Genomic DNA, 12,567 nt, shown 5'->3' with positions numbered 1-12,567 from the left:
ATCGGACATTCCATTACATTAGTTTAAATAGCTCCAATTATTTAAATAAAAAATGAACGATATTTTTGCATTTAGTTGTAACACAATGTTTAAATATTATCTGCAATGTATAGACTGGTTAAAACTGACATAATCTTGGGTAACTTTTCCTTTTCTGTCAGCATTACATAACTGATACGTAATACTTAGTATTTTCTCAAATATACATTCAAAAGTATATCTATACAATTTTATAAATATCTAATGGTGTCTGTGCGTATTTGCGCGCTTGTTTTTGTGCGTGTGCGCGCGTGTGTATGTGAGTAACAATCGTTAACAATTGAGTAATTCACGTAAAAGCTACTAAGCAGATTGTACTGAAATTTTATATGGACACTCTTACAGTGCCTTGTTAACATATAGACGTATTCTCCTTTTATCGTATTTTAACATAAGCACTCCACTGGCCTAAAAGTTGCGAAAATTCCCATCTACAATTGCATTAAAGCAAACAAATATTATTAATAAAAATAGAACATAACTAGCTGTTCTGAGTAAACATTGTTTAATAACAGCACAACCACATGTTTAAATAATGTAACCACTATTTTCAATTTTCTTAAATTTTTAGTGTGAAAGCATAAAGGAAGCTTGATAGTAACACTTCTTCTTTTAACCTATTCTTGAAACACCATAGAGCACCGAATAGGAAAATATTATAATAGAATAGTAGCTTATGATTCAATCTAGCTCTCGAGAGTTGTGGAATATTAAATGAAAGATCCTGTTAAGTGTAATAAAAAGTTTAGTTTATACATTGTTTATGGCTGTACAACCATGCTTATTGTTAATTTAACCACTATTTTTATGATAATATTTATGATATAAAATCAAACTATAACACCTTAACAGATATTGATACTGTATCATTTAAAATTTATATTTCGATTATTTTTAATGTTTCCCTTGTAGAGAAAAAAGCAAACACTAATAAAAATGACATTTCTTTGTTTCAGAACTATACGTTTAATTTTTGGCTTGACTCGATTATAAGATATTTGTTAATTTTTAGAGTGTTTTCTTGATTACAATTACATGGAGCATTTTCTTCATACATTAAAACCTCATAAATTGTATAATGAAGGATTTTGACTTCTATGAATAGAATACGTTCTTTCTTTTGACACAATACAAATTATGGATACCAAGACACAAAAATCACAAATTATGTGAAACATTATAAATATATACCAGTTTCAAGATACTATCCCGAATGTTAAAATGAATTCAGCTAAAGAATAAAGTTTGTGACTACCAAAACTCTAGAGCGTCCGATATATTGTGGAAAATATGCGCCATGAAGCATTTGATTGTAAAAAAGTTCAAAATAGTTGTAAAACTACTGTTCTATGCTTTGAGGACCTTATTTAGCACTCTGATGGATGTTGGATACAAACTTATTGTTCATTTATTTTTATATTCACTTTTTTTTTTAAAAAAAAGGAGAGGCCGATCCCCTTTTAATCCTTATGCTGTCCCCCCTCATGGGCCACTGGCCTGTGCGAGGATCTTATCAAACAGAATAAGGGGGAGAGTCGATACAGTACAAGGTCAATGGTACTGATAAAAAGTGCAATGGTCACAGACAGGATTTGAACCTGCGTTATCTCTAACTCAGACCCAAAATCCAACGACTTACACCGCTCGGCCATCGGCACTCCCAATTTTTTATATTGAAACCGACCATTGTTTTTTAATTTTTAATTATAAAAATACTGAGGATAAATTTAATTTAGTTTAAAGTTCGAGAGTGAACTAAGATTTATAATATCCACTAACTGAACCAGCAATGGGCTCTACGGTTCGAATAGACCCAATAAAATAAACTATAAAACCTTCATTTTATCAGCGCAACAAAGAATAACGAGGGTCTCAGACAGTGGTAAAATAATTCTTTAGCGCAGAAAAACACATCTGGACTTTACTGGACTTTGACATAAAGCTAAACGAACAGGTTGGGTATTAAAGGAGGGTACAACATCTTTGGTTAGGTCACATTGACAATAATTGTCTTACCGTAATTATTATTATTACGTTCAATAAAAAAATCCTCCGATGTCGCACAATTTCACCTTAGTTTTTAGCTGAATGTTAGAAAACTTTCAAATACACCTTTATAAAGTAGAGCTGCGTAAGATAACATGAGAGATAATCTTCAAAATTCACTACTTCGTTTAATTAAGAAGAACGGTTATGGGGAATCCTATACTAAGTAATTATTTCGGAAGCATTTACATGATGTAAAATATTATTTCTCAATGTAAAATTAACTTCCCTGCTAATCTGGTGGTCAAATTTGAAATGCTCCGTCTATAGTGTTTAATAATTGTATCATGCTATGGTATTTTTTCGAACTGAACTAGTTTTTGTACTGAATACAACAATAACACGAATAATAATTTTTCGTCTATCACCATATATACAGTTTAATATACGATAAGAAAGATATGATTTTTCTAGACATATACATATATTATTATTACAGAAATACGTCCTGCAATATACCTACATTGTGAAACACCTTCACAGTATTGGGTTGAGAAGCTGTTTCCTTTGTTGGCTCTAGTTAGAATGAGGATCCTAAATATCTAATATCTAACTACTAAGCACTAATTGTACAAAATGTTATAAGAGAAAGTTATCTAAATATGATTTAGTATATTAAGTGGAAAAGTTGTATAAAAAGGCAATATTTACCGAGTAAAACACGGTTTGTACTTAGCTGTACATAAACTACAATCCTAGGTATATAAATGTGGCAATTTAAAATTATTATGCAGTAATAAAAGTAAGAATAGAACTAGTAATATGTACCAATATGAACCAAGAATATATCACACTTAGTAGAACGACTATACGTTATTACCAGCTTGATATTTTAAAGTTTTTCTATCATAGCTTACTTACCATAACCCACGTTAATTTCCTATTCAGAGAATAAACGGTTATGGAAGTTTTGCTAACAATATTCATATTGTGATCTATTAAAATAACATGCACATCCATTTAACCATTAATTAATGTATATACAGTGAAAGAAAAACTGCATCCATAAAAAATTCATGGTTTAAACGAATGAAATTATTTTTGAAAAACATCAGACATAAATGTCCAGGGCTATTACTGCTATTTAAACAAGTTACAGCAATTTACAATTTATTGTATCAATGACACATTTTACAGAAATCTAAGAATAATATGTTATGGTAACTCTCATTTTAGTACATTTTTAACACATACCTATAAAAGAATAAAACGTTTATGTAAAGACGTATAACCATTTTAAGTAAACTGAAGAACAAACTCAACTTTCTGGGTCAGAGTTAATGGAAGTTGTTAATTAAAAACTGTTTTATCACATTAGATTTTAATTTGATATTGGATCCAAACATGCCACGTTTATCAGCAGCCAGTGCTGACGTCGCGTCCCACCAGGCCGGTAAAAGTGCTGAGGCGATGAGTCAGCAGCAATCAGTTCAGATGTCACGTTTCCAATTTGTTAAACTGTCACCATCAACCTGTTTAAATTAATCGTATTTGTCACTGTGATAGGGGTGTGAACAATGAACATTCCACGAAGCATCAAAAGCGTCCACACAATACATATTTCGCGTTGAACCCTTTTTATTAGAAGCATACAACGTTAAACATTATTCGGCCTAATGTTGAAATGCGTATAGCTTGAGTTTTACCGAAATGTGTGATATGTATTTATTTTAGGGCATTTAATACAGAATTCGTAACCTTTGGACTCCATTGGCCATAGGTTGAGTTTGTTGAGATGTGGATGCACAGTTATGCTCAGCCAAAAAAAATTCGTACTTGTTACAGAATGTGGTATAAGTCTATTTAATAAAGTATACTACTTTTGCGGATTATTGTTCTACGAGGTTGGTCTGAAAGTTTCCGTCCTAAACGTGAAGATAGCAGAACACAAAATTTAAAATATTCCGAATTTCGTTGCTCGTCCATTGACAGTTACGACAGTTTCAGCAATTTTTGAAGCGCAGTTCTTATGTAACAGTGGTTTGTATGACTATGTTCTGCTGAAATCCTATTTCACCGAGTCGCACCTAAGCGGTTGCCATGGCGAAAGTCCACAAAATACAGTTTGAACTGCTTGACTATCCGCCTCACTCAACAGATCTAGCCGGAAGCGACTTCTTTTTCTTCCTTCATCTAAAAATTGCGCTCTGAGGACAAAGATTTTTGTCAAATAAAGGGATAGTCAATCACCTTCGTGAACAATTATTTAGCAGAGAAAAATTCCGAGTCTTATTTGGACGTGTTAGAGATGGGAGCGTCGCTGGTAGAAGTGTGTAGAGTTACAAGGAGACTTTGTTGAATTATAAAAAACATTGTTCAGAAAAACTGTCATGTTAGATCTAAACTTTTCAGACCACCCTCGTATATAGGGCTAAATTCAGTTTGTCATTTTGAGTAAAATATGTTAGAGTAATATATTACACGGATATTAATACAGAAATTCAACTTTACGTAGAGAATATATAAATGGGCTCTTTTTAAATTTCAACACCTTGTGTTTCACAATTTCGAGTTGTAACTTTATTCAGGTTAACCAGAATTTTTCAATTATTTCCAAAATTTAATATAACTAATTTCAAAATTATACTATATAATAATGTATACAAAATAATTTTAATTATAATATGTACATATCTTACTTAATACGAGTATATTATAAATGCGAAAGTGCCTTTATTTGTTTGCTTTGCTTTCATGTGTAAACTATTCAAACTGATTGTACTGAAATTTTACATTGACGTTCTTAGGATCTCTGGGATGAATATAGGCCTATTCTTACCTTAAGATCTCTCCGGGTTATGTCGCACTGGTCTCTAAATCATCAAAAATGGCATCTTATATTATGACAGCACAATTATAAGTTTAATTAATTTAACTACTATTTTAATTAGAATATTTATGTTTAACTATCAACATTTTACTAACCCTAAACTCCTGTTGTCATTCATAAATTTATGTATATTTGGCTCATCGTGACAACAAGGCAAACTCAAATATGGCACTGGAAATATCTTAGAACAAAAAAAAAGCAAGAGAGGTAAGTAGATGCTTTTTGACAAAATAATTGTTCTTGAGATCTACATATTGGTATGTTTTCTTGGTTGGGAAAATAAAGTAAACTCAAATTTGACACCATGAATGCATTAGAAAAATGCGGCCTAAAGAAGACGCTCTTTCGTTTTTGGCCAAAGTAGGCTTCTCAGTCCTAAGTAGGTAACTCAAGTATGAAGCTGGAAATACACGGTATTTTAACCAAGTCAGTTGTGGCATCAGAAAAATAACTAATTTGAACCTGAAATTCTCCTATACACGCCAAACTTGATAGAAAAGTTAGTACCTTACATCCTCTGATCGACTACCCATGAACACTGAAATAATATAAACCCCTACTTACGTTTGAAAAATATCATAGAGGACAATCATATTACAAGAACAGTACTTTGTCAAAATAGGCTATGACTCTTATTTTAAAAACTACATTCGAAGCCGCGGGTAACCGCTAGTGTATACATATATTGCATCAGATTGTTATCAGTTTCCTATAATAAAATCACCTACAACGCCACAAAATATCAACCATACAATTTTATTAATAAACATTTCATCAATATGAGGATGCCAATTGTATTACTCAATTAACTTTATTATACACATTTTAATGAGCTTGGTTGCGTAAATTATCTTTTATTTTATCAGATACTTATATTGTAAAAATATTTTGTTAAAATCAGGAATATTTTGCGTCAGGTACTAAACAATTAAAACAAGGTTAAGTTAATTTTAGCTCTTTGAGATAATTAATTAGTTATTAAGCCAGTACCGCTCACCATCCTTTCAACTTTGATCTACGTTAGGAAAATACAATATTTTTTTTGTAAACTTGAATTTTCCCTCAGTATAGTGTTCATAGTGTAGTTCATAGGATAGTGCAGAACATACTTCAAGAATGCAATCTCTTAATGCGAGATCATTATAAGTTTTTCTGAATTCAGAGGTATTTAAGAAACTTATGTCAATAGTTTATGAACTAATATGATTTATAACTAAGCAAGAAATTTATTTTAAATATATTTTATCATTTATAAATAGAAAGGGTTTTTCAAGAACAGTTGTCTCACCTTATTTTTGTATTATGTATGGACAACATGCACAATACTCATGGCTTTGCACGCTAATTCCCGTTGAAACAGACTCCATATTCACATTACTTTTAAATGAAAGATTTTCAAATCTCATTATCTATGTTGAATATAAGGGTACCATTGTTATTACTTATTATGATCTAAGTTATTTATGAAAAATAAATATATACATATATATTTTAAGCTTTGCATGACCAAATTTGAAGGAGTACTCAGATAATAGGACTATGGTTTTATGTTTCACCAGACAAAGTTTCATATTAAAAATGTACTTTTAGTCAAGGTTTTGAAACAAAAACATCTTTTAACTTTGGTAACTTTACTTTCGATCAATTTTAAAAAGTAAAAGTCACATTCATACGGCAGATTATATTTAATTACATATCAACTGTGTACAAAATAACAGAGAAATTGCATATTCACTGCCTATTGTGATAGACATGTTAATTTGTATTTTTTTTTAATAAAGCAAAACTGAAAATTATACACAAATTTAAAAGTACCAGTAAGCGTGTCCCGTTTGTGAAAACATTATAATCACTACGAACTAATTATCTTGAGCCCTAAAGCATTACTAACATATAACTCAAAGTGTTTTTTTTTTTTTTTTTTTTTTTTTTTTTTTTTAGAAATACTAAACATTCATTTATATTGATATACTTTGTTATGTGAAGATTAAATTATTGTATTTGAACAAGAACAACTCCAATATTGAAACACAAAGTACAATAAAAGGACTGCCATCCTCTACGTGTTATCTTTACACAAACAATGAGTACCTAATTACAGGATAAAGGGGACTGCCCGCATGTGCTAACTACTTGTGTCTCGCTGTAACTGGTATTCTCGGATCTTGCGCCTTCTCTTGGGCAAACCAAACACAAAGTACAATCCAAGGACCGCCATCCTCTACGTGTTATCTTTACACAAACAATGAAAGCCTAATTACAGGATACAGGGGACTGCCCGCATGTGCTAACTACTTGTGTCTCGCTGTAACTGGTATTCTCGGATCTTGCGCCTTCTCTTGGGCAAAGCAAACACAAAGTACAATCCAAGGACCGCCATCCTCTACGTGTTATCTTTACACAAACAATGAATGCCTAATTACAGGATACAGGGGACTGCCCGCATGTGCTAACTACTTGTGTCTCGCTGTGACTGGTATTCTCGGATCTTGCGCCTTCTCTTGGGCAAACCAAACACAAAGTACAATCCAAGGACCGCCATCCTCTACGTGTTATCTTTACACAAACAATGAATGCCTAATTACAGGATACAGGGGACTGCCCGCATGTGCTAACTACTTGTGTCTCGCTGTGACTGGTATTCTCGGATCTTGCGCCTTCTCTTGGGCAAACCAAACACAAAGTACAATCCAAGGACCGCCATTCTATATGTGTTATCTTTACATAAACAATAAATGCCTAATTACAGGATACAGGGGACTGCCCGCATGTGCTAGTTACTTGTGTCTCACTGTGACTGGTATTCTCGGATCTTGCGCCTTCTCTTGGGCAAACCAAACACACAAAGTACAATTTAAAGACCGCCATTCCTATATGTGTTATCATTACATAAACAATAAATGCCTTATAACAGGATACAGGGGACTGCCCGCATGTGCTAGTTACTTGTGTCTCACTGTAACTGGTATTCTCGTATCTTGCGCCTTCTCTTGGGCAAACCAAACACAAAGTACAATCCAAGGACCGCCATCCTCTACGTGTTATCTTTACACAAACAATGAATGCCTAATTACAGGATACAGGGGACTGCCCGCATGTGCTAACTACTTGTGTCTCGCTGTGACTGGTATTCTCGGATCTTGCGCCTTCTCTTGGGCAAACCAAACACAAAGTACAATTCAAGGACCGCCATCCTCTACGTGTTATCTTTACACAAACAATGGAAGCCTAATTACAGGATAAAGGGGACTGCCCGCATGTGCTAACTACTTGTGTCTCGCTGTAACTGGTATTCTCGGATCTTGCGCCTTCTCTTGGGCAATCAAAAGACAATAGTACAAACATTTACAATGTAGCCTACTGTTGAGTTAAAGAAATTAAACAGACCTATTTTTATTAATTTTTGTTGACACAATATTTTATTAGTTTTGTTTACTTTCTCTACAATATTGCAAATTATCAGTCATTCTCAATTTTTAAGTTATATCATTAGTTATTCTATCTCAGATAACTTCTTTAAATTAAAAAAAAACTTTATAACATTATTCTACACACTATTCAAGATAAAATTCTAATAATAAAAATTTCAACTCGAGTCTATGCATAGGCCATGTTATTTTTAGTTATACAGAAATTAGGTGGCAAATTAACTGAATCATAAATGATGTTTTCACTAAGTATATATATATATATATATATATATATATATATATATATATATATATATATATATATATATATATATATATACTTTATATACCAATACATGTGTGTGTAGGTGTGTATATATATATATATATATAAATTATATATATATTTATACAGTTGTTATTTCTCTCTTTATTTCAAGATATGGTTTTATTTCTTTGTGATATAGGACTTTTTAATATTGGTTAGGGTTAAAATATTTTATGTTACATCTTATCGACTAACTGAACGGCTATAATCACTTATTCCTCTTTGACTGATAATAATAACCACACACACACACACACACACACACACACACACACACACACACACACACACACACACACACACACACACACACACACACACACACACACACACACACACACACACACACACACACACACACACACACACACACACACACACACACACACACACACACACACACACACACACCACACACACACACACACACACACACACACACACACACACACACACACACACACACACACAATAAACCCTTCAGTCACATCATCGGCTAACCGAGCGGCAGTTAGGCAGAAAATATTTGAATAAAAATCTTCTCAGAAGTTTCATACGATTAAAGTCTATAAGTCTATTCGATATCCTGTGGACAGACACTATAGATAAGTGTGGAAATATAATTTTCATCCACTAGACATACAGAAGGAAACTTTTGTTGCTTTGCAAGGTAATTAGGCTTAGCCTATTCTTATGTCCCAAATAGAACTAAATATTTCATATGCATAAATGAAGGTTTATGCAAAATTTAAATCTTATTGAAAAAACCGCTTTAGATACAACCTGCAGATAGTTAGGGCACGATATTCCAAAATTAGTATCATACGGAGTCTTATTCCATTGTATTTCTCGTTCATGTTTCTAATTAAGTGATAACTCGTCACTAAATATCTATGATATACAGGAGGAAAGGTAGTAAGAGAAGGAATAAACGAAATACTAATGTTTCAAAGAAGGAAAATTATGTAGCATTCGGGTGAGGTAATAATAAAGTTTGAAAGCTACAAAAATCCAAATATCTTACTAAGCAAACTATTTTGCGTATGAGTAAAAACCGAGAGTCATTTTGTAGAGAAACAAATAACAATGTTTTTTAGAAAAGGAAATTATGCGGCTAGGACGGAGGTTCAAGTAGGAGAGAGCATAGGACAGAATATATTCGAAAATGAGGCTTAAAGAGGGATGTGAAGAGAAAATGGATTTGAATAGAGGAATAGAGGGCATGAAATAGCTAAAATGTGATCAGCTTGTGTTACTATCGTTCAAGAAGGAGTCGATATAATATACAGTTCCAAGAGTGAGAAGATATGCTATTAGGGAAGTCATCATCAGAGGGGATGTTAACACAAGTTGAAGACTAAGGTAGAGAAGAGAAAGAAATATAAATATCTCAAGGATATGGGTTTTACTTGAGGCGGGGGAGTAGCAGACCAGATGAGAGAGTACAACATTTAGAAGAACATATGAGGAGTTTTCCAAAGCCCTTTTACAAAGCTACAGGCCATGAAGTTACCATTAAAATAACAAGCAAGAGGAATTGTTAATCTGGAAATCCAAGAGAAATTCTGCAGTTAACCCTGGAAAAGTTTATGAAATGTAAAGAAGTCTCAACCATTTTAGGCGCTGAGCGTATTATTAAATATTTTTAAAGCTTTTAATCGTGTTAATAGCCCATATAATATATCTGGTGATTTTAAACAATTTCATCAGACACTATTTCAGAAAAACATTTCAGATACTCTGTATTTAAAAATTTGGTTTTTTAAAACCATCCATTATGAATTAACTACATTTTAATTTTCATCAATAAAAAAGCATAATTTACGGTTTTAGTATCCATAAAATTAAAAATAAATAACGCTTGTACTTAAGAGTTGCTTAATTTTTTCATCTTAGTGAAAGGTAAAAAATATGGTTTCAAAACGAGCTCAATATAAAACGTATTAAGCTATAATGAAGAAAAGTATTTTCAAAGTGTAATAAATTACTGCTAAAGCGTTAAAGGAAATTGAATGTTTAACTATATCTAAGACTTTCTCAATATAGTTATTCCAATTCCAATTCAAGTCAGGCAAGAGAGTAAACAAAGACATTAGTAACAAAGGAACGTTTAGGCCCAGATATAACTCTGTCTAGACGCCCCATAAACGTGAACTACAAGCAAGACGTTAGAAACATCTGCTGGAGTTGGTAGTGCCTTCTTTACTCTTTGCTCAATCCTTTAATATAACTTACAAATTTGCTCAGAACTTAATTTACTGTATGCTAAAGTTTTATTATTTAAAAAAACAATGAAGTATATTTATTTCGATTTTTTCCAATAAGAATTGGAAAAACAAGATATTACTTTACTTAAAGTTCATATCATCAATATAAGATTATATACTTTGAAAGTTTTATAATTCATAATTTATGCGAGTATGTTTAAAAAATAAAAAATAATTTAAAACACTATTTGTTTGAGTAAGCAATGTGTTTAAAATCATTAATTGTGCTTAAGAAGACCACTGAGGTATTTATGTGAAGTTAAAGTAAAATTAAATAAAAAAAATATGTTTGTTTGAATTACATGTATATTAAAATAAGTTTTAATGCAACAACGAGTACTTATAAATAACAAAGTTTACTTTACATTACACCATACTAGTTTTAAATTTTAAGATATTCTTCCATACTCCCTGGATTACTTAGATTAAAAAACGATAGTTGCTAGTAAATAAAATAAAAAGGAAGTAAAAAATATAATATTGAATAGTATACGGTCATAAAAGTAAATGTATATACTAAAAGCTGAAATTTACACTTAAATTTTGTTATTGAAAGAATTTTTAAGGAACCTTTTTTTCCAAGATTAACCATTATCAAAGATGCAAAATACATGATATCCTGTCCGTTTAAATCTCGTCATATGATTTTAATTATAGAAACTTAACGCTCTTATTAGTAATTTAATGCACTGTAATAGTATATGCATTTAACCTCTTAACGCCCACTGTGCCAAATTTGTCACATACCCATTTTATGCATGTAAGTATAGTGTCAGAATGAAAATTACAACCTTAAATGCCCATTGTGACACATATGGAACTATTTTCAATAATTTACTGTACTGTGCTGTTGCCTGGTGGCAGTTATTGTGAACTACAGCCAGTGAGCAGAAATCTACCATACACAGTAAACACCAATTCTTCATAACCTCTAAGTCTTCATACCTGTATTTAGCAGAAAAAAAGTAAGTACCCTTTTTATAAAAATATGGTCTAGTTTACATAGTTAACTGAAAGTGTGTTACAGTAGTTTTAGTTCATAAAATATGTCTAGTTTATGTTTTATGATGCTTTTTTAGGTTTGTGTGCCAAATTTGTCACATTGGGCACAACTGTAAAACTGCAGTTTTTCAGTTCGTCCCAAAAATGGCACATTGGTCATTAAAGTCAACCTACAAGCTTTTTTGTACAACAATGTTTATTTTTGTCAGATGTCACATTGTCGACTAAGAAGACATAACAACACAACTTCGCTTTTACCCCCCGATGACAGTGAAGACAGTTTGGTGGATGACTCAGATGAGGATCCAGATTACACCCCTGGCCGTGACAAAAAGAACAAGTTAGCCTTATTTTGTAAGTTTATTATACCATTAATTCCATAATTAACTTAGTTAGGCTCATACTTACTAATCTAAAATTTATATTCAATACTAATAGGCTATGTTCTGTTTATTATATGTCTTTTCTTGTTATGACAGCACCATTTTTAATGCACACGGTTTAGGATATAATTCAGATTATGTTACACTAGGCTGTATAGAAAATTGTTTCAGCGGTGCTGTTATATACTAGTAAAGACCTCAATATGTTATTTATTTTAGTGTGAAATACATACTTTTTTGTGGTTTGAAAAAAAGCAAGGCA

At 31.9% G+C, this 12,567-nt stretch overlaps 1 long non-coding RNA gene across 1 annotated transcript; it reads left to right on the top strand.

Moving 5' to 3' along the window:
- The first annotated feature begins 11,813 nt into the window (after positions 1–11,813).
- LOC124358616 lies at positions 11,814–12,240 on the top strand. The gene is made up of 2 exons (XR_006922051.1): positions 11,814–11,885; positions 12,132–12,240. It is a non-coding gene; the product is annotated as an uncharacterized LOC124358616 (long non-coding RNA).
- Positions 12,241–12,567: the final 327 nt, after the last annotated feature.

Source organism: Homalodisca vitripennis, chromosome 3 (assembly GCF_021130785.1).
Source record: "Homalodisca vitripennis isolate AUS2020 chromosome 3, UT_GWSS_2.1, whole genome shotgun sequence".
NCBI classification, from domain to species: Eukaryota; Metazoa; Arthropoda; class Insecta; order Hemiptera; family Cicadellidae; genus Homalodisca; species Homalodisca vitripennis.
This window is presented reverse-complemented; position numbering and strand designations above follow the sequence as displayed.